The 15,513-nt window shown below is 40.2% G+C and overlaps 1 pseudogene; it reads left to right on the plus strand.

The window, feature by feature from the left end:
• Positions 1-10,606: 10,606 nt before the first annotated feature.
• Positions 10,607-11,186, plus strand: LOC142424478 (large ribosomal subunit protein uL6 pseudogene; annotated as a pseudogene).
• The last annotated feature ends 4,327 nt before the right edge of the window (positions 11,187-15,513 follow it).

A 15,513-nucleotide genomic window follows, 5' to 3' on the forward strand; every position in this document is an offset into this window, starting at 1 on the left:
TTCCTTTTTAAGTGTGGAAATTTAAAAGAGGAATGATTGAAGTCAATGAAATGGTAAAAGTTGTGACAGAGTAAACATGAACTACACTTTTGGGTACGTAGTCTACACAGTGGTTTTCTCTCTCTGAAAGTTAGAGAAGTGAACACAACTATGTAGAATTTTTCCCAGGTGAGTGATTATAGGTGCAGATTGTAATTTAGAAAATTTAGAGATCACCTCTACTGGTTTTTAAATAATCCATTCCTAAATTCTGATGATGAAATAATAAACATTTGAGGATTTATCATGTACTAGGAATTATATTTGTAGCATCTCTTTTAAGCTCCACAATAGCTATGCACAGAAACAGTACTCTGTCCATTTTCTGAACAGAGAACCGAAGCTCAGAGAACTTGGCAATCTCATCACATAATAAGTGGTGAACCTTTGATCAAACATACGTCTGTCTGTCCCTGTGCTTTGTCATACCGCCTCCTTAAACACAGGTAGATAAACTACTATCATCTTCTACAAACGGTCCTTTTGTTCTAAAGGCAGAGTCTGAATCTTGGCGTAATGAATGATCAGGTGGATGTTATCTGACATTTGTAGTTCTGTTCTTGGGAATTGTTTTTAAAACAGCAGAGTCAGCAAATGACAGTAAGGTTTAAGGAGTCTAGAATACATATCAGAATGATTGTTCCCCTTTTATTTCCAAGACAATTGGGCTCAGAAGAGAAGTTTCCTTTTTCTTAAGAAAGCGTTAAGCAGGACAGTTTGAACAATGCAGACACATTTGCTAGAAATATTTGACCAGTAGACATACTCCAGACATGACAAGTCCTTCCTTGCTAATTGAATGGATGGCTTATGAGGATAAGTCAAATGTAGGGCTACAAAATCATAGGCACCTTTATTAAACAAAATCATCAAAATGTAAAGCTGCTGCTTCTTGACATATTCTCCATATAGGTCTATCCACATCTGAAGGCAGTGTTTCCATCTTCTTGACCCTTCCTTACGAACTCTGCCCTCTGCAACTTGCCGTACAGACGAAGCAGCTGTGGCATTCTGGGGGACAACATGGGGCTTCTTTTAAACATTCTTTGAGCTTGGGGACAAAAAGAAGCTTGAAAGGGTAGTATCGGGCCTGTAGGGTTTATGGGGCACAGTGATTCGATGACCTTCTCGTGGGACATTTAAGGAATGTTCAGGTGCATAGTTGTGATGGAAAACTATTCCTCAACATAACTTCCCTGTTTGCTTTTTCCTCACCATTGCATTTTTTCCAATTTTCTTAAAACTTCCTCTTAGTAAGCCCCCGTGATCATCATCTGTCTTCTAGAAAATCTACCAAGATTACCTCATGGAAGTCCCCAAATCAGTTGTCATACCCTTCTGAGCTGACCTCTTAGCTTTAACCCAGTAGATCCCCTCTGAAGTCACTGGTATGAAGGACTTACCTTCTACCTTCCTTTCTTTTCTCTTCCTCCTCTTCCTCCTTTTCTTCGTCCTCTCCTCCTCTTCCTCCTTTCCTTTTTCTCCTTCTTTGAAGGCAGCCTAAAGAGACGACATCAGTATGTATTACAGAGAGGACTTGTCTTCATCCATCCACTGATTGCAAAGACATGCTCTAACATGCTTAGTTAGAAGAAACCTAAGCATGTATGGACTTGAGTACCAGTGGCAGTGTTTTTTTTTTCCTTAGCCTTATGCATCCATGACTGGATACTCGGTTTGGGCGGAGGTGTTTTTCTGCAGACATGCTCGACAGAGAACTGCAAGTGTTAGTTTGACCTTGCTTCCAGTTGAAGACAATAGCTACTTAATTTGATCCCAAACACAGCTAATGGGACACTGCTAGATGGTTCCCTTAAATATTCTGATGGTTTACAAAACAGTTTGGGATAGACGGCAATGGTGAATCAAATACTCTCAAAAATATGCAAACAAGAGGACTCATTAAGTTTCCATATACTTGTACTTTAAAAAGCTGTGAACAATTTGAGAGAGAAAATGCACCAGATTATCCTGAGAACAGATAACACAGTCAAACAGAGACAGAGTGACACCAGCTTACTGTCATTCACGACATTTTAAGTGAAGGATCATTTCCTAAATATCTAGTTACCAGCCCCATAGAAGCTTACAGAAGATAGATGAATCTATTTCATTTGCTATGGTTGCAGTCTTGTTTGAGCTGGGCAAGTGCCTGTAAAAGGAGACTTAAGATAATAGAGAAGAAACTCCTGTGACATAATTAGGAACCTTCCCTAAATCATTGCACACTTCAGCTTAGATGACCCACTTTATGATGCTGCACGCATTATTCACCGTCATTCTACATTGGTCCAAAGTTGCCCGAAAGGGCAATAAATAAATCATACATAAAAAGGAAGAACAAATTAGACATGTCTACAAGTAATTGGTACTAAGAGAAACAACGAAGCACTTTTAATGATACCCTACATCATCATAAACAGATAATTGTAGTCTAAGTGTTTTTCATTTGCTGCTTTAAATTAGTCAAAACACTAATGTTTTGTAATGTGACTTCCTAAGAGTGTGTTATTGTGTTTTCTCAAAGGCTTGATCTCTCTTAAGCCCGAAGAGCACAAAGCAGAGGACACAACCAACACACAGTGCGTGACCTCAAAAAATGAGATCCCAATCTTGCCACAACCCAGTTATTGCCCTTTCCTCTCGATTACAAGACAGAGGGAGGATCCTAAAGGGAATACTGAGGACTGGTGTCAGTGGAGGGTCAGGTAAACCTGAAAAAACAATTCTGGAGAAAACTGGAACCAACTTGAGCTGACCTTCCCAAGTTAAATGAAATGAAAGGTTCAAGGACATTTTCATTGACCCTGATAAACTCACAAATGATTTTCCCATGAGTTCTATCAACACATTTTACACATCTATTTAGCATATATACAGGGTTGCTATGAGTCAAAACTGACAATCACAGTGAGTTTGGTTTGAGTTTATATGTGCATGATCTTCAGGAAACAAAACTTCAATTTTTGTATATCAGCTGAAGGATGGACTAAACAATTCAAAAAGCTATTAACTTAAGTGAAGAAGCACCAAGAACAGTTATCAAGCTATGGCCCCTTATTTGGTGGTGTTTTCCCTTCAGGTTATGATTATTTGGATCCAGGAGCTCCCAGAGATATAAGAATGGAACAAATGCAAGTAAAAATGTAGTATGGAAAACCATCACCCAAATTTTAAAGATCCCCTTGCATATATGATAGAGCTATTGAAATTTCTTTCAGAAGTATTGTTGCAACTCAGTGTTTAAAAGCTTAACTTAGTAAGTATTAAGGAAGCAGGTGGACATTGGGCCTCCACTCAAGTACTTCCTCAATGCAAGAACATTTTGTTCTAATAACCCACATTCTGTGATGCTCACCTTCCTTGACATGCTAAAGACAAAACGGGAGCATAAGCAAATGTGGTGAAGAAAGCTCATGGTGCCCAGCTATCAAAAGATATAGTGTTTGGGGTCTTAACGGCTTGAAGATAAACAAGTGGCCATCTAGCTCAGAGGCAACAAAACCCACACGGAAGAAGCACACCAGCCTGTGTGATCATGAGGTGTCAATGGGATCAAGTATCAGGCATCAAAGAACAAAAACAAAAACTCATATCAATGTGAATGAAGGGGAGGGTAGTGGGGGAGGGCAGTGTGGAGACCCAAGGCCCATCTGCAGACAATTGGACATCCTGAAGGGTCAAAAGGAAGAGACGAGTGCCAGCCAGGGAGCAGTATAGCTTAACAAAGCACATCACTTTCCTCTAGTTCTTTAATGCTTCTCTCTTCACACACACACACACACACACACACACACACACACACACACACACCCCACTATCATGACCCCAATTCTACCTTACAAAATCGGCTTGATCAGAGCATATACACCAGTACAGATAGAGCTCAAAACACAAGGAATCCAGGACAAATAAACCCTTCAGGAGAGTAATGATACCACAAGGGGAAGGGGAAGGTGGGGGGAGACAGGGGAAATAGGTCACAATGATTGACATGTAACCCCCTCCGAGGGGGACAGACAACAGAAAAGTGGGTGAAGGGAGACAGTGGATGGTATAATACATGAAAAAAAATTTTTATAAATTTTTATCAAGGGTTCATGAGGGAAGGAGTGTGGTGGTGGTGGGTGGGGGAGATGAGCTGATCCCAAGGGCTCAAGTAGAAAGCAAATGTTTTGAGAATTATGATGGCAACATATGTACAAATGTGCTTGATACAATCGATGTATGTAGGGATTGTGATAAGAGCTATAAGAGCCCCCAATAAAATGGGGGAAGAATGAAGCCTAACTTAGTATTTTTAAGATGGTGTAAACTGATGTAAAATAATTTCTTGTGATCAAAAGGTTGAAATCACAGAAAGTTTAAAGTCATTTAAAAATCTGTTTCTGGATATACATATACTGCATTTTAATGCAAACAACATATGTTACACAGTCTTTGCAAACCCCACCTACATTAGTTTCTTATGAGCACAATATGTATTATATGTGAAAATATGACAATATGGGCTAATGTTTGCTAAAAGCTTGGAAAAGATAGAAAAGTATTAAGAGGAAAACAAAAATAAAGCTAACCAAATAAACCAACCAAAGTGAACTAAATAAAGTAAACTACTGTTATTGCATCACAGTTTCCATGAATTTGGTGTCAACTTCGGTCAAGTAAAGGCTTCATGTTACAAGGAAGTAGAAGTCAGAGGCAAAGTTAGTTGCCCAAGGAAATGAAGCTGCTTATCAGTGGAGACAGAGTTCTGTTCCCTGATGCCTAACCTCAAATGTGACTTTCTGAACCTTGTGCTTTTGTTCATTTTTTTAAATCTCAAGGACTTTAAATTCTTTGTAACCCAGTCCCCTTTCCAAGCTCATATTACTTGTCACCCTAATCCCAATTGCTCAACAGCTTTCCTACTTCCAGGAATGGGGCACACAGAAAATCTGAGCATAGGAAATGGGCATCTATGGTGATCAGTGCTGGATTGCTGAGCATGACCTTACTTGTGCGTACTTACTAATCTATAATAAAGAGCTTCATGTATTTTTCACTCTGCCCCCTCCAAAGTCCAAATCCAAACTCACTGCCACTGAATCAGTTCTGACTCATAGTAACCCTAGAGGCCGAGTGGAATTGCTTTGTGGGTTTCCTAAGCTACCCAAGCTGGACGCCTTATCTTCCTCCCATAGTCTGTCCTTGTTAGGCATTGTTCATTTGAAAAGAGACTTTGATTCTGTAGAAACCTGCTCTTGGTATGGGAGAGAGACAGATGTCAGCCATGCTCAGAAGCAAGATCTTTGGTAGGGAAAAATAAGGATTGTCCACGATAGAGTAGTAAGCACAAGCAAACTCACCCTTACCTTACTTATTGGGTGATCTGACACTGGTGTGCATGATCCCACACCTTGTACAGAGGATTGAATGGGAAACCATGAAAGCATATTTTAGTAAGAGCCTTCAATAAAATGATTTATTTTTTAAAGTGTATTTTAAACTGAAAAGTACTCTGAAAAGAAACAAGGATTCTATATGGCCTACACGACTATTTCAAAATGTCCCATATTCTGATAGAATTACTTTTTTTGATAGAGCATTTTCTAAATACTGAAGATTACCTGAAAAAATGCATTTCTTCTAGAACAACAATGTTAATTGCAACATTATTCACAGGTTCAAATGCATGGAAACAGTGCAAATGCCCATCAACGGGTGAATGAATAAACAACATGCAGTATGGGATCATGTGAGAGGGCAGTGGGGAGCTCGGGTGACAGAATTAAGTTTCTGGAGTTTCAGTGATAAAATTGTGGAAACAAACAATGGTGATTAATGTCACTAAATTGTATAATTAAAATGGTTAAGATGGCAAGTTTTAAGTTATATTTATATGCATCATCACAATAAAAAGGCATTTCTCTTATACCGTAGAAAAACTAAAAGTAAAAAGCTTATTAATTCCTCTTTATAAATAGTTTTTTAAATAACCAACTGAACTTTGTGAATTTTACACTGAGCATATCCACTCTTATAATTCCATATCTATCTTATTTCTCGCTACAGTGCTAAGAAATTCTTTCTACTTTTGAGATAACAAAGCGATCATATAAAGCCCAGCTTTCACATTTTTTATACTGATTACAAAATTCAGCAGTGATTTTTCAAGGTAAAAAACACCACCCAAGCAAACTAAAACCCATCAAAATATTTTATTTTGATTCAGTTACTTATATAGATCATTTAAAATATTTTTATTGTGATTTGGATGAAAGTTTTCAGTGCTAATTGGTTTTCCATTTACAATTTATTGCACGGCATTGATTCCAGCCCCCACAGTGTAACAACACTCTGCATTCATCCCCGGTTTACCACGTCTGTTTCTCCTTCTTGCCTTTCCCTTCCTGCCTTAGTAGCTTTATCCCTCGGCAAATGCCGCCCTTTTGAACTTCTAAGGTGGAGTGTTCTAAGGACTGTGTTTCTCCCTGGTATTATTATTCACCTCATAAGCCCATCAGTCTATTATTTGCCTGAAAATGAAGTTCAGTTCAAGGTTTCAAGGGCGACTAAGACCCTAGTGGCATTGTGTTTATGTGTTCAGCTGCGAGCAGTTTACAAACCACCAGCTGCTCTGCGGGAGACGACGAGGCTTTCTACTCCCATAGACAGATGTGGTCTCAGATGCTCGCGGTGGCATGTCTACCTTGTCTTATAGGGTCGCCATGAGTCTGCATGGACTCAATGGCCACACTCATGTCTCTTCGGGGGCCATAGGTGGTGGGTGCCTGTAGACCCTGGCCTGTTACTCAGGAGGTGGAGGCTGGAGGAGTCCTTGAATCCAAGCGTTATGGCTGTTTGTAGTGTGTATCTTCACTAAGTCTGGCACCAGTATAGGAGTTCTGGTGATGCTATTAGATTATTGTTGGACTATCAATGGCAAGGTCAGATGTTGAAACCCACTAGCTGCTCCTTGGGAGAAAGATGAGGTTGTTTGGCCTTGTAAAGATTCATAAAGCCCCATAAACCCTACAGAGGGTCATTGTAAGTCAGAATTGACTTGATGGCAGTGAGTTTGATTTGATGTTAAGGGCCATTGGACCATAAGTTTGTGGGTTCCTTAAGTCTCAATTAGACCAGTAAGTCTGGTCTTTTTCATAATTTTAAGTTTTGTTCCACCTTCCCCCCTCCCCACCCCTTCCCCCCACCCCAGACCCTATCCAAGAGGACTTCCTGTTGTGAGCCCTGGGCACCACCTAGTTCCTCTGGCTTCGGGGCACTGGAGGCTGAAATTGTCATGGTCCTTTAGTCCTTTGGATTAGTTGCTTCCTTGTATTACTTATTTTTCACTCTGCTCTGGCTGAGGAAAGACTAATACTGGCATCTGACCGACTGCTCACACAACCTTTAAGATCCCAGTCACACTCATCAAAGTAGGATGGAGAATTTTGTCATTGTGGACTGTTATGCCCCTTGACCTTGATGTCCCCTCAAGATTATGGCTCTAAGCCTCTAGGTCCAGCAACTCATTCACTCTCGGTAATTGCTTATGGCTAAGAATGTTACCCCCTGTATGCATGCATGTTTGGAGCATATATACATACACATGTAGAAATATCCGTTGTCAAGCCTTTGTTGTATGTGGTGTCATACATTTGTCCTTTAGTCAAACAGTATTGCTACAAACCCGTAGACACGTTTATTGAATACAAACATCAAATGTGATGTAGTTTTTGAAACATTTATTTCATCTAGGCCTATATACTTCTGAAAGTGAAGTTTACTTCGCTAACTCTTGCCTAAAGAACTCTGCTCTCTGATTTCTATCTCATCAAATGTCAGTTTGTCACATATGAGGGACTCAAATTGTGTTCCTGTGAGATGATTTTTGAGCTTGGGATAAAAAGAAGTCACAGTGGTGAGCTCCTGGATGCCGGCTGGGTGAGGTATGGTTTCTCCATGAAGCACCTGCACAAGCACTTGCTACCCGTGGCGCAGGAGCAGGTACATTGTCCTAATGGAGAAAATTCGTCAGCACAATAGTTCTGACCTTTCCCTCATCAGTGAAGTTCTAATTTTCCTAAAACTTCTTCCCAATACACCTTTAAAATTGTCCTTGATGAAAATATATCAAGATTTTCCTTTGGGACCCCCCCAAGACAGCCATCATCACTTTTGAGCTAACCTTTCTGTCTTGAATTTAACTGAGGTGGCAGATCTCTGATGTAATTGTTTTGATTGGACTTTAAAATTTTTTTGTAATACACCCTAACCCTAATGAGAACAAAACAAGCGTATTATTGAGTAAACTTATGTACAGCCATATAGTAATCCCAGAAACATGTTTAATTATGTATTGTTTGGAATAAACCCCAGCATAGATGAAGTGTAAATCCAGTAGCAATACTTTTTGACTTTCTCTCATATATATTCCAGGGCATAGTCTCACTTGCCTTCCCACATCTATTCAGCTTGCATGCCTAATCTATATATCCTCTCATAGATCCCTGTCATTCCTCTCACTGCAGGATTAGGTGTGTAGCAGTATTTGCTTTTGTTGCCCTTAAATCATGTGCTAGTCTCGCCCTTATTGTCTTCTGCCTTTCCCTTCATGTCTACCGTCTAGTGAGTGATTTGCCCATGTGGGTGAAGGGAGACAACAGACAGTGTAAGATATGAAATAACAATAATAATATATAATTGATCAAGGATTCATGAGGGCAGAAGAGTGGGGGAGGGAGGGCAAAAAGGTACCAAGGGTTTGAGTAGAAAGAAAATGTTTTGGAAATGATGATGGCAACATATGTACAAGTGTGCTCAATACAATTAATATATGGATTGTTACAAGATCTGTAAGAGTCCTCCAATAAAATTATTAATAATAATAAAAAAGGATTCTGCATTCTGTTATTTACAGATTGTGGTAGATACATAATCTGGTGTCAATTTGAGATTATTAAGAGTGAAGGGGTGGTGTTTAGCCTGTCAGTCAGGACACAGCTTGATGACCTCATTTGGAAGTGCGAAGAAAAAAAAAATAGCCCGCTGGAGGTGCGACACACAGACTCTCTGCTTCGTATTTCTGCTGACAAGACACATGGAGCTGTGCTGATGGTAGCCAGAGCCCTGGAGCTGGAGGAGCCACTTGGAGACCAGGTCAGCGCTGAGATGCTTCCACCATCACTGGATCCACAAGACTTTCCACCCACTGGCCTGTGATCTTCCTGAATTCAGCATCATTGCATATGTTGTGTGGGTTTGAAGAGGAATTTATAGATTGGTATTAGACATATGAGCTAATATCCGACTTATGAACTTGATCTGGACTGGGATAGGAAATTTTCTCAATATAATTTCTCTTATATATAAAGCTTCATCTTGTACACATAATAGTGACTATGAATTTCTTTCCCTAGTCAACCCTGACTAATACACAGATGATGCAATGAAACGGCACCCTCATGGACTTCAAAGATGTCATCATATCTTCAAAGGTCTTCACCAAAAGAGTAAAATTAGAACCCACAGACTAAGAAACATTATTTTGACACTGACATATCAGACAAAGGACTAATCTAGAAAACCTACAGAAAGCTTCAACTCATCAACAGAACATCACACAGTTCAATTTAGAAATAGGCAGAGGATATGAACAGACAATCCACCAAAGAAGTGCAGACATCCAACAAACACAAAGTAAAAACTCATGATCATTACTCACTAGAGCAATGGAAATTAAAAAAAAAAAAGAGTTTTCATCTCACCACAGTATAATTAATGGCAAACAAATCCAGAAAACAACCAATGCTGGCTACAGTGTGGAGAGACCAGAATCCTCCAACACTACTGGTGGAACTGTAAAACGGTGGCCCGACGGGGGAAATGACATCGTGCTTTCTTAAAAAGTTGCAAATAGAAATACCATGTGACCCAGTAATGCCCCTCTAGGTAGATGAAAATAGCCTACAGGAATAAGAGCTGTGGCTGGACTCAAAATCAGCCCTGAGAGTTCTAAGGCCTTGGTGGGGCCTGTGTCTCGGTCATCTTTTAGGACGTATTTATGTTCCCTAGCATTAAAGGTGTTGTCTGCAAGCTTATTAGGTTGGTGAGAAGCAGAGTAACAAAGAGGAAAGAGCAAAGGGTCTAGTAGTCAGGCATGTCTGGGCTGACCACCTCTCTAGCCAAGTGACCTTTGGTGAATTATTTAACCTTGTTCAGTCTCAACTTCTTTTTCTCCCCAAACTTTTATTAGGCGCTAATCCAGGCATCATACCATTCCATAATTCAATCATATCAAGTAGTGCTGTACAATCACTACCCAAATCAGTTTCAAAGCAGTTCCTTCTTTCTTGAACTCCTTGATATCAATTCCTGCACACAGCCCCACCTCCCCCCGTGTCCCCCAGGAACCCGTATTCTAGTCGTGGTCTCTGTAGATTCACCTATCCTGGGTTTCATGTACCAAAACACAGAGAAAAACATATAACAAAGAGTCAAAAAGGCTATCAACAATGAGAAAAGACAACTGAGATAAACCCCAATATGAAAACCAAACCTGCTCTTTGCCGCATCTACTGCGAGAATGAAGACCATTCTCAGCAACCAGACTGTCGACATTCCAGAGAATGTGGACATTTCCCTGAAGGGCACATGGTCATCGTGAAGGGCCCCAGAGAAGCCCTGAAGAGGGACTTCAATCACATCAACCTAGAACTCAGCCTCCTGGGGAAGAAGAAGAAGAAGAGGCTTCGAGTTGACAAATGGTGGGGAAACAGAAAGGAACTGGCTACAGTCCGCATGATCTGTGGTCATGTACAGAACATGATCAAGGGCATTCCCTGGACTTCCCATATGAGATGAGGGCTGTGTGTGCCCACTTTCCCAGCAACATGGTTATTCAGGAGAATGGGTCTCTTGATGAATTCTGTAACTTCTTGGGTGAAAAATCCATCCGGAGGGTTTGCATAAGGACAGGTGTTGCCTGTTCCGTCTCTCAATCCCAGAAAGATGAGTTAATTCTTGAAGGAAATGACATTGAGTTTGTATCAAATTCAGCTGCTTTAATTCAGCAAGCCACAACAGTTAAAAACAAGGATATCTGAAAGTTTTGGGATGGTATCTATGCTTCTGGAAAAGGAACAGTTCAGCAGCCTGATGAGTAAGCTCTAAGAGGTGTCCAGCTACAGTCTAGATGATTCCTTTAGACTTGTCTGTGATGTTTTGATCCAATCCAATAAAGTTTATGTAATGAAGAAAAAAAGAAAGAAAAACAAACCCACAGAAAATATTAAAAACCCAGATCAAGCCCAAAGTGTATCAGAAGGGAGATCAATGTGTACAATGCAAGTAAAAATAGTATTACTTCATAGGGGTGTTGTGAAGTAGAAATGAGAACGTTGAATCTGACTCATAGCAACTCTGCAAGAGCATAGAACTGCCCCAGCAGGTTTGGGCCTAAAAATCAAGCCATCTCATCTTTCTCCTGTGGAGTGGCTGATTAGTTTGAACCAACAGCCTCTAGGTTAGCAGCCACGCACTGAACCTATAGTGTAGGGGTGCTCACACTGTTCCAGCATGCAAGCTACTTATAAAATGATCTACCAACTACAAAAATAAATTTTTATGTATTTATTACACTTATTCATAAATGCATTGAGAATTCTTTATATGTACAATGTATGTTTATATACCTTGCATAACCACATGAGTCCATATTGCACAACACAACACAATTAACTTTGTACACTTTTTGTCATGACCTGAGTTTCCTCTGATGACTTGCACTGAATGGAATGAGCCAGGGATGCATAGTCCGGACAGTAGCTGCTGGCAGCCAGCCTCAAGCACACTTCCAAATGATCATCAGTCATGGTGGAACGGTACTTGGACTTAATGATCTTTGTGTGGGAAAAGCCTGACTCACATAAATAAGCAGAGCCGAATAATGCAGTCAAGGAGGTAGCACATTTACTCAAGCTTGGGTACTTTCCCTCTGAGAGTAAGTCCATGCGCTCTGGACTTCAGCTGAATGTTGGCTTGTGATGTCAAAATCTCCCATTCCGTATGAAAGTGATACATTTTTGTCATCTTATTTGATCCAGCTCCCCCACTCATTTTAATACCCTTTCTTACATTTAAGAGAAAAAAAAACAAAGTCTAAACATTGGTGATCACTTAGCTTTTCAGTTTTGCTGCACTTAGTGCAGTTGTTTGCTCATGTGGTTGACACCTAGGATTGCATCTGATTGGCTGTGCTGTATATCTGTTAAGTGACGGGATTGATGATAGACTTAGATCTGTTTTTTTAGTGCCATGCCATCTACCCACACGACATTTGCGATCGACTAGTAGATCACGATCAACATATTGAGCACCCTGCGTTAGTGCCACCAGGACTCCTAATATCTGATGAGCACTTTGCATACTATCTGGCACTTACAGAGCGCTCAAACAAATGATGTCTTGTGATACATGTGGTTTGATGCAGATAACAGTGTAGTGAAACATTTCTAGCAGTTATGTTTGGGAATCTCATCCTTATATATTTTTTCACATTCTTAAATAATTAATTCTACTTAATATTTTCGAATTGTAACAGAGGGGATGATGTCATTAGTCCAAAATCAATGATAAGAATCTTCTTTAGTAAGAAATGGGGAGCTGATATCAGGGGCTCAAGTTGAAAATGATGATGGTGGCATATGTGCAAATGTGCTTGACACACTGGATGAATGTATGGATTGTGATAAGAGATGTAAGAGCCTCTAATAAAAGTGTTTTTAAAAATCTTCTTTAGTTCCTGGGACTAATTAATGACAATATTAATGGAAGATCTTTATGCACCAGCGTCATGATTGATACGACTACCATAAATTATCTAGGAGATCTCTAAAGGAAGCAAAAAAAAAAAAAAATCCAGGAATGGGTTTTGGGAGCACAATAAATCCTTGCTCCAATTTAATAACAATTAGTTCTTACATCATAACTCTGATCAGTACTCACCTTCAGGAAGAGAACACAGAAGATATTGGATGGGTGCTGTAGGAAAGTGTGGTGAAGAACTTAGATGGTGCCCGGCTATCAGATAAAATATCGCCTGAGGTCTTAAAGGCTTGTTTCCAAACAAGCAGACATCTAAGTGAGATACCAACTAAGTCCCCACAGAAGCACACCAACAAAGGATTGTAAATAATAAAATCTGGAGTCAAAGGAGGGAATAGTATCAGAGCCTAAATTATGAGATTCTGGTTTGCAGAAGGCTCTGGATGACAGTGGAAGCCCAAGATACAGTTGTAAGCTCTGCAGAGGAAATACGTCTCCAGTGGTTTCTCTCTATCCATACCAGAGGGAGGGGAAGAAACTGGTTCCCAGAGTGCATTGGAGAGATGGCTATAGGAGATCAACATGATAAGCCTGCCTTGAATTGTTAAAACCTAGTCAGTTGATCTCCTCTCTGATGCATGTTGGGCCTAATCTGGTTTTCAACATTTTCTGTTTTTCATATTGGGATTTACCATATATACTCGTGTATAAGCCGAGTTTTTCAGCACAAAAAATGTGCTGAAAAACGGGTTCGGGTTATACATGGCTCAGTGGTACCCCAGCGAGGTGTAACATCTCACGGTGATTGCCATTCCTCCACTGGTCATTCAAAGTCCCGCTGACACTGCAGGGATTTGAATGTTTGTTTACTCACATCTAACAAATCACAGCCATCCTATGATGTGGACGACTCCAATTCACAGAAGCACCTGTTGTGATTCACTTACATCGGCAGCTGACCTGGTAAGGATGTGTCTGTGACTGCGCTCCGTCTCTCCCCTCTGGTCTCTGTGTTAATTCACATTCTGCATTTGCCACCCTAGGCTTATACTCGAGTCCATCAGTTTTTCTGGTTTCCCAGGTAATAATTAGGTACCTGCTTTATACTTGGGTCGGCTTATATTCGAGTATATGCGGTATCTCAGATGTATTTTTGTCGCTGAGATAACCGTCTTGAATTTTGTTATACATTTTCTGTTTTGCAGTATATGAACCCCAGAATTGATGACCCTCCAGAGACAGCAAGTAGAATAAGGGTTTCTGGGGGGTCCATGGAACGGAGGCAGGTAAAGGGGAGCTGATGTCAAGGAGTCCAAGAAGGGAGAGAAAGTTTGGAAAGTGATTGTGGTAGCAATTGTACAATACTGCCTGATATGATTGACCTATGGAACTATATGATATCTGTATTAGCTCTCCATAAAATGGTTTGGGAAAAGAAACAAACCTTCTTTATAGTACTACATAGGGACTTTCTTAGTATACTATAAAAGGGCTTCAAAAGTTCCTGGAAAAATTCCATTATATTTTAATTCCATTTTCCCAAGAATTTTTGGATGCCCCTGATAAATCTGTGCAAGAACAAATTCAAGGACTCGGTGTAGGGGTCTCTTTGAGTTAGGATTTTATGGTAGTTGGACATCATTGTCTTTTATTAGACTGCTCTCATAATTTACATGTTATTGCATACTATTGCCCATGCTATTACTATTGGGGATTTCATAAGACTTAGTAAGAAGAAATTCAGCACAGTAGTATGAGTATTTACTGGCATGACAAATGAATTTTTGCATAAGACACATGTACTGTGAGCTAAATAAGATATTAAAGAATTCTGGATTTTTTACTGACAACACAGAATGCAACCATCATGAATAAGTATATGATCAGCTTAGTCTAAATCTGCTTCCACATACTGCTTAGAACAGGTGTGCAGTGTGGCGTGTCTGAGGCAGAAGATTGAGAGCAGGAACCCTGTGTGTAGATGTGTAAGGTCCTGTGTGCTCTCTCCCATGAGGTTATTGAAGGTAAACTGCAATTAAAAAGAATTCCAAGAAGACCAATTGAAGTGATCAAATCTTTGAGAAAGAAACCTTCTACAAAAGTCTAAATTATTCATCCCTCCTTCATCACATAGCCTAAGGAAGCCAAGCCGGGGTCAGAAGAGGACGTGACATCATTGCTGATGTCAGATGGATCTTTGCGGCAAGCAAAGCATACCAGGAAAATGCCTACTTGTTTTATTGACTATGCAAAGGCATTTGACAGTACGGATCATAACACACTCTGTGTGGCCTTACGAAGAATGGGAATTCCCATTTGTATTCCTGTTCATTTGTATTCATATTCAGTTTTAGACTTTCACACAGGCTAAGAGGCAAACAGAACAGAGGGATTTTGTTTTAGGTGACATTGCATTGGTTCTGGCTCATAGTGACCTTAAGCACAACAGAATGCAACACCTCCCATCCTGCACCATCCTCACAATTGTTCTTATACTCCATTGTTGCAGCCACTGCATCAATTCATCTTGTCAAGGTCTTCCTCTTTCCTGCTGCCCCTCTACTTGCCAAGCATGATGTCCTTCTCTGGGGACTGGTCTTTCCTGATAACATGTCCAAAGTAGAAGAGAAGTCTTGCCATCCTTGCCTCTGCAGGACATTCTGGCTG

Source organism: Tenrec ecaudatus, chromosome 13, assembly GCF_050624435.1.
Source record: "Tenrec ecaudatus isolate mTenEca1 chromosome 13, mTenEca1.hap1, whole genome shotgun sequence".
Taxonomy (NCBI): domain Eukaryota; kingdom Metazoa; phylum Chordata; class Mammalia; order Afrosoricida; family Tenrecidae; genus Tenrec; species Tenrec ecaudatus.